Here is a 14,034-nt window from a genome sequence, read left to right as displayed (position 1 = left end):
ACAAGCTCCCTCATTGGATGCAGTGGGGACATTCCCTCAGACCCAGTGAATCACACCTGGAAACATGTGACAGGCAACCAAATAGATCAGGCTCCCCTGATGCGCAGCAGGAGCAATAGATGCTTTTTTCTAGCATCTACCTAGGAGGGTGCTAAATATGCTTGGCCCCTTCACTAACCACCGGCATTATGACAACAGAACAGTCGTTTCACTTACTTTCACAAATCTCACCATAGATTTTGGACAATTGACATTGATACAGTCCATGCTGATTGGATTCAAGTAGAAGCAAAGTCAACATGTAGGTGGGGTGCAGCGAGGTTCATTGGAATAACACACTGCAATGAAAGAACTTGTATTGAGATAATGCAGAGACAGTTCACAAACAACCCAGTGGGAAGGCAGCCCACCCGGAACACTCACGGGTGCAACAGTGTGTAGAGAGTGAAATGCATTGGGGCCATCTTGTGCCCAACAGGCAGGTGGCCAGAGAAGTTGCAAGCCCTAAGCTTTCCCTCCTTATCAGGAACCTTTCCCTGCTGCTAGTTCTGTCTCTACCAGGCGATGTACATGTCCTTACTCTACCAACTGACAAATGCGTGCCAAACCTGGCAACCAGGGCATTAAATAGGGTCTACCTGACCCAAGATGGCTGCCAGTGTCACATGAGGCAGCAACATCATATTAGATGCCTCTACAGTGACCCCAGGAAACCATAGAGGAGCTGTGTTCCTCTTGACTTCCTTTCCAACTGCAGTGCCACTGAGCGCCACCTGCAGTAGAGAATGTAGACTGCACCTACCTACATATATCAAATGCACAGTACACACCCAGGGATGAATGTCAAAAATGCAAATATTTCTTGCATTCTGGGCATTCGCCCCTGGGTGCATACTGCCTTAAGCGTTCATACTATTTGGTGCCCCATCCAGCCACAGCAGCTTTTAGCTTATCATAGACTTTTAAAGGCTGCTGGTTGTGGGGACTGGACAGTGCACCTTTTCCTTCCACTTGCACCAAACTCTAAGATCTTATGTACCTAGGCTAAATGCCTAATGAGCATAAGGCTTTACTGGGACTAAATTGTGGCTATAATTGCTGTTGGATGTTCCCTACACTTTCATATCAGGAATCTACTTGGATGAAAGTAAAAAAAACGTCTTTAAAGGGATTGTAAAGGCAAAAGATGCATTCTATGCATTAAGATAAAAAAAAAACCTTCTGTGTGCAGCAGCCCCCTTCAGCCCCCATAATACTTACCTAAACCTGTCTTTATCCAGGAGCTGCAGGAGTGTCTAAGCTGCCTGGGACTCCCTTCCTCATTGGCTGAGACAGCAGTGTAGAGCGATTGGCTGCTGTCAATTAAAATCATTCAGCCAATCAGGAGAGAGAGGGGGCGGGGCCGGGTCTGAATGGACACAGGGAGCTGTGACTCGGCTTCCGATGCCCCCACAGCAAGCTGCTTGCTGTGGGGACACTCAACAGGAAGGAGGGGCCAGGAGCGCCGAAGAGGGACCCGAGAAGAATAGGATCCAGGCTGCTCTGTGCAAAACCAACTACAAAGAGAAGGTAAGTATAACATGCAAAAGGTAAACCAAGTCTAACAGGTTAAACTCTGTAGGCGAGGAAAAGATTGTGATTTAATGTGCCATAAGAATCTCGAATAAAAAAACTGATTATAAAAATTTTATATAAATTTTATTAAAGACATAATGCTAAAAACATCAATGTAACATCTAAAAGGTGTATCAAATAGAGTAACGCATCCTGTAATGTGATGGATCGACGCGTTTCACCCACGCTTTGGGCTTCCTCAGGATCCGGATATGTAGCACACTTTTCCAGAGATAATATATACACTTTATAATAAATAAAATAATATAAATAATCAATACACACATATATATCAATATGCATAGAATCTATATCTGTATATTATAAAAATATACAGATCACATTTGTATACATTTAGCAAATGGGGGGAGCAACCCGGGAGCAAAAAGAAAAAGAAAAAAAAAACCTTATATGTGCATATACAACTACATGCACATATCGAAGAAAAGTGTGGGAGACCAAAGATTGAAAATGGTCATGGGGGGGGGGGGGAGAAAAGTGACAGAAATGAGGAATTGTTTCTTTTTGTGCTGTTATTTTTCTGATAGATAATTACTCTCCACTCAATCCTTATTAACCACTTGCCGACCGTTCACTGAGCTGGTACTGCGGCAAAGTGGCTCGTTATCGTCCATTGACGTAGACCTACATTACTGGATCACGCCCTCTCTCGGGAGGCTCGCTCCCGCTGTATTCAGACACTGCGGGAGTCGGGCCAGGGGAGGAAAGGCGGTGATCACCGCCGCTCTTCCCCGATCGTCGGGGATCGAGTGAGAAAATCCACCCACTTGTGCAAACAAAGTGGGCGGATCTCCTATGTGACAGCCAGGGACAGATTACAGGATTCAGCATAGCTGAACCTGCAATCTGTGCCTGTGTCACATAGTCACCTCCCCCCACACACGTCAGTAAGCATGAGTCATACATTTAACCCCTTGATCACCAATAAAGTTAACCCCTTCCCTGCCAGTGTCATTATTACAGTAACAGTGCATATATATAGCACTGATTACTGTAGTAATGTCACTGATACCCCCAAAAGTGTCAAAAATGTCAGTTAGGGATCAGATCCGTCCGCCGCAATGTCGCAGTCCCACAAAAAAAATCGCAGATCGCCGCCATTACTCATTAAAAAAAGAAACACCAAAAATGACAAAAATCTTTCCCTTAGTTAGTAAACGCAATAACTTTTGCGAAAACCAATCAAAATACGCTTATTGCATTTTTTTTATACCAAAAACATGTAGCAGAAAACAAATTGGCCTAAAATGATAAAAAATTTTGATTTTTACATTTTTTTTTTGGGGGGGGGGGGGGGGGGAATTTCATATAAAAAATGTGAAAAATATTGTTATTTTTTTAAAATTGTCGCTCTTTTTTTGTTTATAGCGCAAAAAGTAAAAATTGCACAGGTGATCAAATATTGCCAAAAGAAAGCTCTGTTTGTGGGAAAAAAGGACGTGAATTTCGTTTGGGTACGGCGTCGAATGACCGCGCAATTGTCAGTTAAAGTCGCACAGCGCCGAATCGCAAAAAGTGGCCTGGACGTAAAAGACAGCAAAATCCTCCGGTGGAAAAGTGGTTAAGGTAAGTATAACATGTTTTTTTTTTTTTTTTTTTTAAATAACAATCACTTTACCATTACAGAACTATTCCAGTTTACTGTGACTAACTACTACTAGCAACAAACTGACTGCTAAGTCCCTGCTGATCACTCCTGAAAAATCTCTTTGATTTTAGGAAGACAATGAAGACCAATAAGAAGATTCATAGGAGCCTTGTGGCTGGAGGTCGGATATAAAGACAGGTCCTGAGAACATAGTTGGTGTTATGAAATGTCTTCGGGGATTTTTGGCATGACCGAGGTCTTCTTCCAAGCACTGGCCCCCAGGAAGGACGTGGTTAAACTTTCTTCATGCATTGACAGTCGATTTGACCATCCGCTAATTAGGCTTCAGATATTACCTAATCCCAGCCAGACAAGCCAATATAATTGCTAATAAACCACGGCAGAGGAAGGAGAGAACTTCCTCCTCTAGAACTTTATCTTAAATGAGGGCTTAAATGCCAGAGTGTCCAGAGGCTAATTTGTCGGAAAAGTGACAAAGCAGAAAAGAGCTCCTTCCTAAATTAAAGCCCGCCCGCGGAGGAACCTGTACACAATTACTGAACTTCTCATTGTGAAATTAGCAGAATAGAATTATTTTAGCCTGTTCTGTGAATTAATTGCTTTTCTCCTTTTTTTTTTTTTTTTTTTTTATTAAATTTGTTTATACTTTTTTTTTTTTTTCTCCTATAAAAGAAAATGTGGTTTAATATGTGGTAATCAAAACAAATTCTTACATATGTAGGACTTTTATGGGGCCAAAAATGCATATAATAACCTATACTGCTAAAATAAAATCATTTAGTATAAAATATTACAATTTAGTCTTGAGAACAGACACTTATACGTATTACTTAAAATCCTTTCCGTGTGTTTCACAATAAATCAATATTCCTTCCCCTTCACTCAACATGACTCAACTCATTATTGATTAATTAAAAATCAATTAATTATAAATTGAGGTCCAGTCAGGGAAGCAAAATGAAGTACAACGCGTTTCGTGGGTCTCAATCCCCGTTTCCTCAGGTTCTGTGAAACTATAAATAATCAGAATACAATCAACTAATATTCTGAACATGTACATAAAATGTTTTTCACATATTTATTTACTTTACGTTGTAAGATTAATTTACCCAAGGCTGGAATTTATTGGCCTTGGGGCCACCATCTACAGGGGGAGCTTTGGTTTGCATAGTGTTCCCCAGGCCCATAAATCCAAGATTTATTTATTTTATTTATTTTATCTTGGGATCTAAGATCCCAAAGACTTGGATACCTTTTTCTTACAACATAAGATATATAAATATGTATGTTTCGCCTTATACACACTCTTCTGGGAGAATTTATTGAACCACAAGAAGCAAACATCAGTTAGGGATCCATTGATAGATGATAAACTCACACTGAATAAATGAACCCAGAGAAGGGAACAAGAGATGGTATGAATGGGATTCAATGATAATATGCACTCAGGAGGAAGTCCTGGCAGCATATAGTGCACCGCAGGAAGGATATAAAAACGATCAACCCACCTATTTTTTGAACCTCGACTTTAGTCGAAAAAAAAAAATACTAAATGATGCCAAAGATGGCTCCAGCAGAGCCATTTTGGAAGCCCATGTTGTCCTTGCCTTCAAATGAAAATCAAATATCCACTTGGAGCCTCTTGTGGAAGACTTTTGGACATCTTAGGCACCATTTGGTATTTTTTTACTGTACTATAGTCGAGGTTAGAAAAAAAAGCCGGGCTGGTCTTTTTATATCCCTCCTGAAGTGTGCTTTATGCCGCCAGGACTTCCTCATATTATGAATAAACCCCATTCATACCATCTCTTATTCACTTGTTTGGGTTCATTTAATCAGGTTATCATCTATCATTGGATCCCCATAAGTGGTGCTCGCTTCTTGTGGTTCAGTAAATTCTTCCTGATGAAGCCGTATAAGGCGAAACATGTCGAAGTATTGATCTACCACAAGCTTTAAAATGTGACAAAGATGTGACCATGTTCAAACGTATTATGATGCATTTTCAAGTTTCATTGGCCTTTTTTGTCTCTTCATGGTAGGTATCCCTTTATTACCTGCTTTTCTATGAATAGTCTAAATTCTGGGATGTGGTACCAAGGCTATGATCGTTGCCTCTAATTGTTTAGTGGTATTTATATAACTATATAACAAACATTTTGTGTAGATGTTCAGAATATTGATTGAGTGTACTCTGATTATTATTTATAGTTTCATAGAACCTGAGGAAGTAGGGGTTGAGACCCACAAAATTCGACGTGATTCATGATATTGCTTTCCCCCAATTTCCAATAAGGAGTCAAGTCATATTGACTGGAGAGAAATGGATATTGATTTATTTTGAAACATAAGGAAATAATTTCTATGTACTATGTTATGTAATATGTATATGTGTTTTTTCTCAAGTCTAAATTGGACACGTTTTAATATTTTATAATAAGTTATTACATTTTAACAGTATAGTTTATGTGCATTACCTGGCACCCTAAAAGTCCCACATACACTATATTGTCAAAAGTATAGGGACGCCTGCCTTTACACGCACATGAACTTTAATGGCACCCCAGTCTTAGTCCGTAGGGTTCAATACTGAGTTGGCCCACCCTTTGCAGCTATAACAGCTTCAACTCTTCTGGGAAGGCTGTCCGCAAGGTTTAGGAGTGTCTATGGGAATGTTTGACCATTCTTCCAGAAGCGCATTTGTGAGGTCAGGCACTGATGTTGGCGAGAAGGCCTGGCTCGCAGTCTCCGCTCTAATTCATCCCAAAGGTGATCTATAGAGTTGAGGTCAGTCAAGTTCCTCCACCCCAAACTCGCTCATCCATGTCTTTATGGACCTTGCTTTGTACACTGGTCCAAATCATTTGGTGGAGGGGGGATTATGGTGTGGGGTCGTTTTCAGGGGTTGGGCTTGGCCCCTTAGTTCCAGTGAGGGGAATTTATTAAGGCGTCGGCATACCAAGACATTTTGGACAATTTCAATCTCCCAACTTTGTGGGAACAGTTTGGGGATGGCCTCTTCCTGTTCCAACATGACTGCGCACCAGTGCACAAAGCAAGGTCCATAAAGACATGGATGAGCGAGTTTGGGGTGGAGGAACTTGACTGACTTGCTCAGAGTCCTGACCTCAACCCGACAGAACACCTTTGGGATGAATGTGAGCCAGGCCTTCTCGTCCAACATCAGTGCCTGACCTCACAAATGCACTTCTGGAAGAATGGTCAAACATTCCCATAGACACACTCCTAAACCTTGTGGACAGCCTTCCTAGAAGAGTTGAAGCTGTTATAGCTGCAAAGGGTGGGCCAACTCAATATTGAACCCTACAGACTAAGACTGGGATGCCATTAAAGTTCATGTGTGTGTAAAGGCAGGCGTCCCAATACTTTTGGTTTATATAGTGTATATATGCATGGTGAATGTGCAGTAAGTCAAGCATGAAGCTAAGGTCAGATTGCTATGTCAGGACTGACAATTAAAGTGACACTCCAGTTCAGTTAAGTAAAGGATAATCCGATTAGGTCAGCTACGTAGACTGCAAGGTTAAAGATCAATTTCAGATAACAATTGAACACATTCAATGAGCTGCTAAAGCTGTGCAGTAATCACAGAGAGTTGCTGAAGTGAGTCAATTCACTCAGTTTATGTGGCTAAAATCCAGGCAAACAGCTAAACACAATGCTGAAACACATATAGGCAGGGCCGGCCCTATCATGGGTCCCGCTGGGTCCATTGGGCCCAGGCAGCACTTGGAGAGGGGCAGCAAATTGACGCCCAAGATTTTTTTTCCAGCAGTTTTGTGTGTCATCAGTTTGCGGCGCATTACGGGCGGCATTTCCCCATCTCATACTGCCGCCCGTAGTGCAAACTGATGAGTTTGAGGAGGCGGAGCGTCCCCTCACCTGATCATGGTGTGCGGAATGACGTCAGACATCAGCGCTTTCCGTCTCACGCAGGACAGGCTGGATCTTCTAGGGCGTTGGGCGCGGCAGACACAGGAGTGACAGGAGGACTGAGGACAGACAGTGGGTGTTTGGTGGACCGGTCTGGTGGTGAGTTATGGAAGAAGATAACAGTATATATAATATTTTCTACATTTTATATTTAATATAAAGTTATTACTGTTTTTTTTTTATTATTGTTTGTTTTTTGTCCCTATACCCCACAAAGCAGCCCCTAACCCCCCCCCCCCACACCCCCACACACACAATATAGCCCCTTACCCCCCCTCCCACAATTCAGCCCCTTAACCCCCCCCCATAAAGCAGTCCTCCCCCCCCCCCCCACAAAACAGCCCCTTAACACCCCACAACAATGCAGCCCCTTACAAGTTTTCCATATAGACAAGGTGCTGTTGCATGTAAATCGGACTTCCTGATATATTTTAGTTTTAAGGATCATTATATGGGGGCCTTTTGGTGGGCGTGATTTGTTTTGTGGGGGTTGAGGGGTGGCATTTTATTCTTGGACCCGGGCAGCACAATGTCTTGGGCCAGTCCTGCGTATAGGGGAACTTTATCACCTGCCAATTGATTGGTATTTAAGAATTTTTTTTTTCCTAAAACGACATTTACTCTGTACCCCTTAGGCTCCGTTCACAGCTGAGCGCATTGATTTACTGGTGTTTCTTGGGTGCTTTTTTGCAGCTTTTTACAAGCTTTTTTTTAAAGCGTTGTAGAAGTGTAATGCAAGTCTTTTACAGCTTCAGGCATTTTTGTTTAGCCAATAGAAAGCACTAGGAGAGGGAGTGGAAATTAGGGGTGGGGAGCTGCTATTTGTGCGTTTTACGAGGAGGCATTTCTGTTGAAGTCTATGGGGCAAAAAACGCTTGTAATCTGCAAAAAAGAAGCTCATGTACTTTTCTGAACTTCAGACGTTTTGCTTCTGGTGACAGAACGCTCATATGTGAACGGGGGCCATTGAAATTAATCAAATTTAGTTGTTGGGCGTTCAAGAGCTTCAGAGCTGAGCGTTTTACAAGCTGAAAATTGTTTAGGTGTCCACAAGCCCTTACTCATTCACATGGGAAGGCGGGCGGGGGGTTATCTAGAGGCCCTCTATATTTTTAAAGGGGCTTCAGATTGTGATAAGACCCCCAAAACCACCAAGCCAGGGTTTTGTAAAGGAGGCCTTGTCCACAGCAATGTAGTGCTTTGCCAAGGTGGTCCCCTCTGCAGGGCCGATCCTAGGGTTACAGACACCTGGGTACAGAAATATTTCTGGCGCCCCCACATGGGCGTGGTCATCTAACTAACTTCCCTTTACAAATGTTTCTATGGCAACGACTTAAACACAGGGATACTCCCCTAATAAGGAGGTTTTACAAAAGTTATTACAAAAGTGTAACAAATGTTGATATGTGTACGTGGATGCACTTTTACCAATGGAAAGTGGTCTTTGGTGCACTTTAACTTGAGTACTCACTACAAAGACACACTCCACTGACACACTACAATATACTGCAGTAAACATGCACTGACGCACTGCAATATACTGTGGTAAACATGCAGTAACACACTGAAATATACTGCAATGAAATATACTGCATTAAACAGGCAACTACACACTAAAATATACTGCGTTAAACATGCAGTAGCGCACTGACATATACAGCATTGCACGTGCAGTAACGCACTGAAATATACTGCAATGAAATATACTGCATTAAACAGGCACCTACACACTAAATTATACTGCGTTAAACATGCAATAACGCACTGACATATACAGCATTGCACGTGCAGTAACACACTGAAATATACCTCGTTAAATGTGCAGTAGCGTACTGAAATATACTGTGTTAAACGCACAGTAACACACTGAAATATACTGCATTATACATGCACTAACGCACTAAAATATACCTTGTTAACCGCTTTACCACCGGAGGATTTTGCTGTCTTACGTCCAGGCCACTTTTTGCGTTTCTGCACTGTGCGACTTTAACTGACAATTGCCCGGTCATGCAATGCCGTACCCAAACGAAATTTACGTCCTTTTTTTCCCACAAACAGAGCTTTATTTTGGTGGTATTTGATCACCTGTGTGATTTTTACTTTTTGCGCTATAAACAAAAAAAGAGCGACAATTTTGAAAAAATAACAATATTTTTCACATTTTTTTATATGAAATTCCCCCCCCCCCCAAAAAAAATGTAAAAATCTAAATTTTTTTATAATTTTTGGGCCAATTTGTTTTCTGGTACATATTTTTGGTAAAAAAAAAAATCGCAATAAGTGTATTTTGATTGGTTTGCGCAAAAGTTATTGCGTTTACTAACTAAGGAAAAGATTTCTGTCATTTTTGGTGTTTTTTTTTTAACGAGTAATGGCGGCGATCTGCGATTTTTTTTTGCAGGACTGCGACATTGCGGCGGACAGATCGGACCCTTGACTGACATTTTTGACACTTTTGGGGGTACCAGTGACATTACTACAGTAATCAGTGCTATAAATATGCACTGTTACTGTAAAAATGACACTGGCAGGGAAGGGGTTAACTTTTATTGGTGATCAAGGGGTTAATGTATGCCTGGTGCTTAATTACGTGTGTGGGGGGAGGTGACTTAGTGACACAGGGACAGATCGCAGGTTCAGCTATACTGAATCCTGCAATCTGACCCTGCCTGTCACTTAGGAGATCCACCCGCTTTGTTTACACAAGCGGGCGGATCTCCACACTCCCCTGACAATCGGGGAAGAGCAGCGGTGATCACTGCCGCTCCTCCCCTGGCCCGACTCCCGCTGTGACTGAATACAGCGGGAGCGAGAGAGGGGAATGTCTGGTGATGTAGGTCTACGTCGCCAGACGATAACGAGCCACTGTGCCGCAGTAGCAGCACAGTGAGCAGTGGGAAAGTGGTTAAGAGTCAGTTCCAGTTTGTACTTAAGCTAGTGTCGGCAAGTTCTTGGGTACACTGCTCAGCTATAATACCTGGTTCCTGGTTCCAAAGCAGAGGAAGCTGTATCCTGGTGGAAACCCCCAGGCGGAGTGCTAGGCGGTCCATCACACACATACTATGGCCAATTTAGACAGGAGTCAAATAACCTACCAGCATTGTCTTTGGAGTGTAGGAAGAAACCCATGCAGGCACAGGGAGAACAACTCCAAGCAGGTTGTGCAGTAGTTTTAATTCAAACCGACGATCCTATTGCTGCTAGGCAGAGGTGCTAACTACTTAGCTACTGTAGACAAAGGTGAGGGTCAGAATCTTGCAGGCTTTACTGGTACAAGAGAAGGGCGGTGAAACAAAGTTGCCTAAAAAAAATATGTTTATTCCAAAAATTCTTTAAAAACAAAAACATCCATGAAACCATATAGGGAATGCTTACTTGGTTGATATAAGCCATACAGTCAAAACTGCAACAGTATTTCTTTACTATATATTGCTGCAGGTCAACGGGTTTCACAAAAAAACTGCTTCCTCAGGACCTCGTTATCTTGTTAGCAAAGAGCATTGGCCTATACCAAAAAGAAAAGCACATCAATCATGATAAAATAAGTTAAATAAATTAAGGTATTTAATCATGATCGTTGTGCTTTTCTTTCTGGTATAGGCCAATGCTCTTTGCTAACAATATAACAAGGTCCTGAGGAAGCAGTTTTTTTGCGAAACGGGTCGACCTCCAGCAATATATAGAAAATAAATACTGTTGCAGTTTTGACTGTAGGGCTTACATCAACCAATTAGGCATTCCCTATATGGTTTTATGGATGTTTTTTAAATTTTTTTGTAATAAACATATATTTTTTTTTTATTCAATTTTGTTTCACTGTCCTTCTCTGGTACCAGTAAAGCCTGCAAGATCCTGACCCTCTCCTTTGTCTGTTAGGTATGGATGAGGCACCCATTGTAACGCTCCTGCGTTTTACGTATGATGTGGATTTTCAGCTGCAGAAATATTCCACTTCAGTAGTCATGTAGAGAAACGCTGAGACACCAATCCCAACTCCCAATGACTCATCATGTGTGGATGATCTCAATTCAGCAAGTAAATACACACACTCAATAAGATGTTTCCTAGAGTGACTTATGTATATAGTAACACAGTGATGATAGGCTGAAGAGACAGGTTGGGTAGAGATGGTAGATGACAGACACTTGAAAGGAAATGTTCTTGAAAGTAAGATAGTAGCAGATGGGATGCAGATAGGTTTAGCAATCATGTATGGTAGCAGATGACAGAGTAGCAGGTGGACATACAAGAGAGATCAACCCAGTGCAAGAACAGGTGGTAGTAGGCTCAAGAGCTAGCAATCTTAGATAATGCAGATTTAGTAATAGTCCTTAGTATGCAGAGCTAGATAGTGTAAGCTTTAGTATAAAGGTTATAGAGGTTTCCCCTGTGGGGTACTTATCACTAATAGCAATGTAGCAGAGGAGAGGTTCGGCAAGAGCGGATGATCCGGTAGCGGGATACAGGGATCAGCGCAGCGTGGTTCCGACAGCGAGGTATGCTTGCAAGCATGAGAGCTTCAAGACAGGTTAGCATCAAGGCACAAAGCAGTTTGAACGAACACATGTGAGTGAGAGCCGGCGATCTAAATAGCCATCCAGTCCGGCGCTCAGTGATGACAGCATCAGTCTTAAAGGTGTATGCGCACCTTACCAAAAGAGAATGGTGGGGCGCATACACTTATGAAAGAGTAATTAGGGTACCCAAAGGTACCAGAACATTACACCCATATGTAGCATTTTCTAATATTATACTTTGCAACAGTGCTGTCCTACCCATTTTATATAGTTACATTGGTCCAACTTGAATCAATGTTAATAGTGGTGTAGTGGTTAGCACTTTCACCTAGCAGCAAGAGGCTCGCTGGTTCGAATCCCAACCACGACACTACCTGCCTGGAGTTTGCATGTTCTCCCTGTGCCTGCGTGGGTTTCCCCCGGGTACTCCGGTTTCCTCCCACACTGCAAAGACATGCTGGTAGGTTAATTGGATCCTGTATAAAATTGGCCCTACTATGTATGTATGAATGTGAGTTAGGGACCTTAGATTGTAAGCTCCTTGAGGGCAGGGACTGATGTCAATGTGTAATGTATATGTAAAGCGCTGCGTAAATTGGCAGCGCTATATAAGTACCTGAAATAAAAATATGTACATTCAATGCCTGGCCGATCCCCATTGAAGCTGGAAATCACTGTTGTAGGCATTGTTACTACAGTGGTCACTGCGGGCTTCTAGGTCCCATGCCAAGTGGAGGCTACTCACTCAGCAGGGGTGCCATTCAGAGAATAGTCTGCATTGCCTGAATTGCCTCAAAGCATTCTCTGATTGGATAAGGTGGGAATGTCACAATCTTCACCTCGTCCAATCAAAGAACACTTTGCATTCTTTGATAAGAAAAGGGTTCTCTGAATGGCACCTGTACCCATTGGCCAACCTCCAGTGTTTACAGTGCAGCGGGGCAGCCACTCGGCACGGGACACAGAAGCTAGTGAAGATCACTGGAGGATTGACTTCCAGCATCTATGGGGATCCCAGACAGGGCTGGCCCAAGACATTGTGCTGCATGGGTCCAAGAATGAAATGCTGCCCCCCCCCCAAAACAAAAAAATTCACGCCCAATAAAAGGCCCCAACATCCATGATTTTATATAAATATAACCTTTGGAAAATATCATGACTCACCACCAGACCGGTCCACCAAACACCCACTGTCTGTCTCTGGTCCTCCGGTCACTCCTGTGTCTGCAGTGCCCACCACCCTAGAAGATCCAGCCTGCCCTACGTGAGATGGAGGGCGCTGATGTCTAAGGTCATTGCGCACAGCACGATCACGTGAGAGATGTTCCCCGGAGGATACGCTCCGCCTCCTCATGCTCATCAGTTTTCACTACGGGTGGCAGTATGAGATGGGGAAATGCCACCCGTAACACGCCGCAAACTCATAACACACAAAAATGCTGTAAAAAAAAATCTTGGGAGTCAATATGCTGCCCCTCTCCAAGGGCTGCCTGGGTCCAATGGACCCAGTGGGACCCATGGTAGGGCCAGCCCTGATCCCAGAGGTATGGCACATACATATATACTTACATTGGTTCAAGTTAGACCAATGTAACTATATAAAAATTGCGTACCTGGAATTCATCTTTCAGCTATAAACTCTAATGATGAAAGAGTAAGAGATCTTCCAGGATGACATGGACTTTACAAGCAGTCAAGGGATTTGAAGAGCACCAGTTAATGGTCAATTACCGCAGTTTGATAGGAAGGTAATTATCTCGTACACTTCATACGAGCAGCTGAATTAATGAATAAAGTAATAAGTGCATCAAATAACCCCTAGTGTCTCATATAGATCAGCAATAGAGGATTAAATGGTAGCCTTTTAAATGGAATTGTAGAAAGCATTTGAGGGATTTCTTACTTTTCATTTAGGAATAATTAAACCCCAATACATTTTTTTTTTGTTCACCTGATGCATCTAAAACACATCAGACAATCTTCCCTTAGTCTCTGAGCTACAGCAACGATTTTCACTATACGCTTACGGTACTTCCACTGTACAGAAGATACAAGCCCACTAAATGAATAAAGTCTAGGTTTAGTCTAAATAAAATAAAAAAAGCACAAGGGACATGATTTCCTATACATCTGATGTGTCCCTTGTGCTGCTAGGCCCTGCTTTTCTTTAAATCTTCATCCTCCGACCCCACCTACCCACATCGCCATAATCTACAGTTGCGGCAAGTGTTGATAAAACCCAAGGAGCTTTGACAGACATTTATCAAGAGGGCCTGACTATGCCCACCTTTTTCATCTAGCTCCTCCATTCAAAGA

The sequence above is a fragment of the Pelophylax lessonae genome (genome assembly GCF_965119305.1).
Source record: "Pelophylax lessonae genome assembly, chromosome: 1".
Classification (NCBI taxonomy): Eukaryota; Metazoa; Chordata; class Amphibia; order Anura; family Ranidae; genus Pelophylax; species Pelophylax lessonae.
This window is presented reverse-complemented; position numbering follows the sequence as displayed.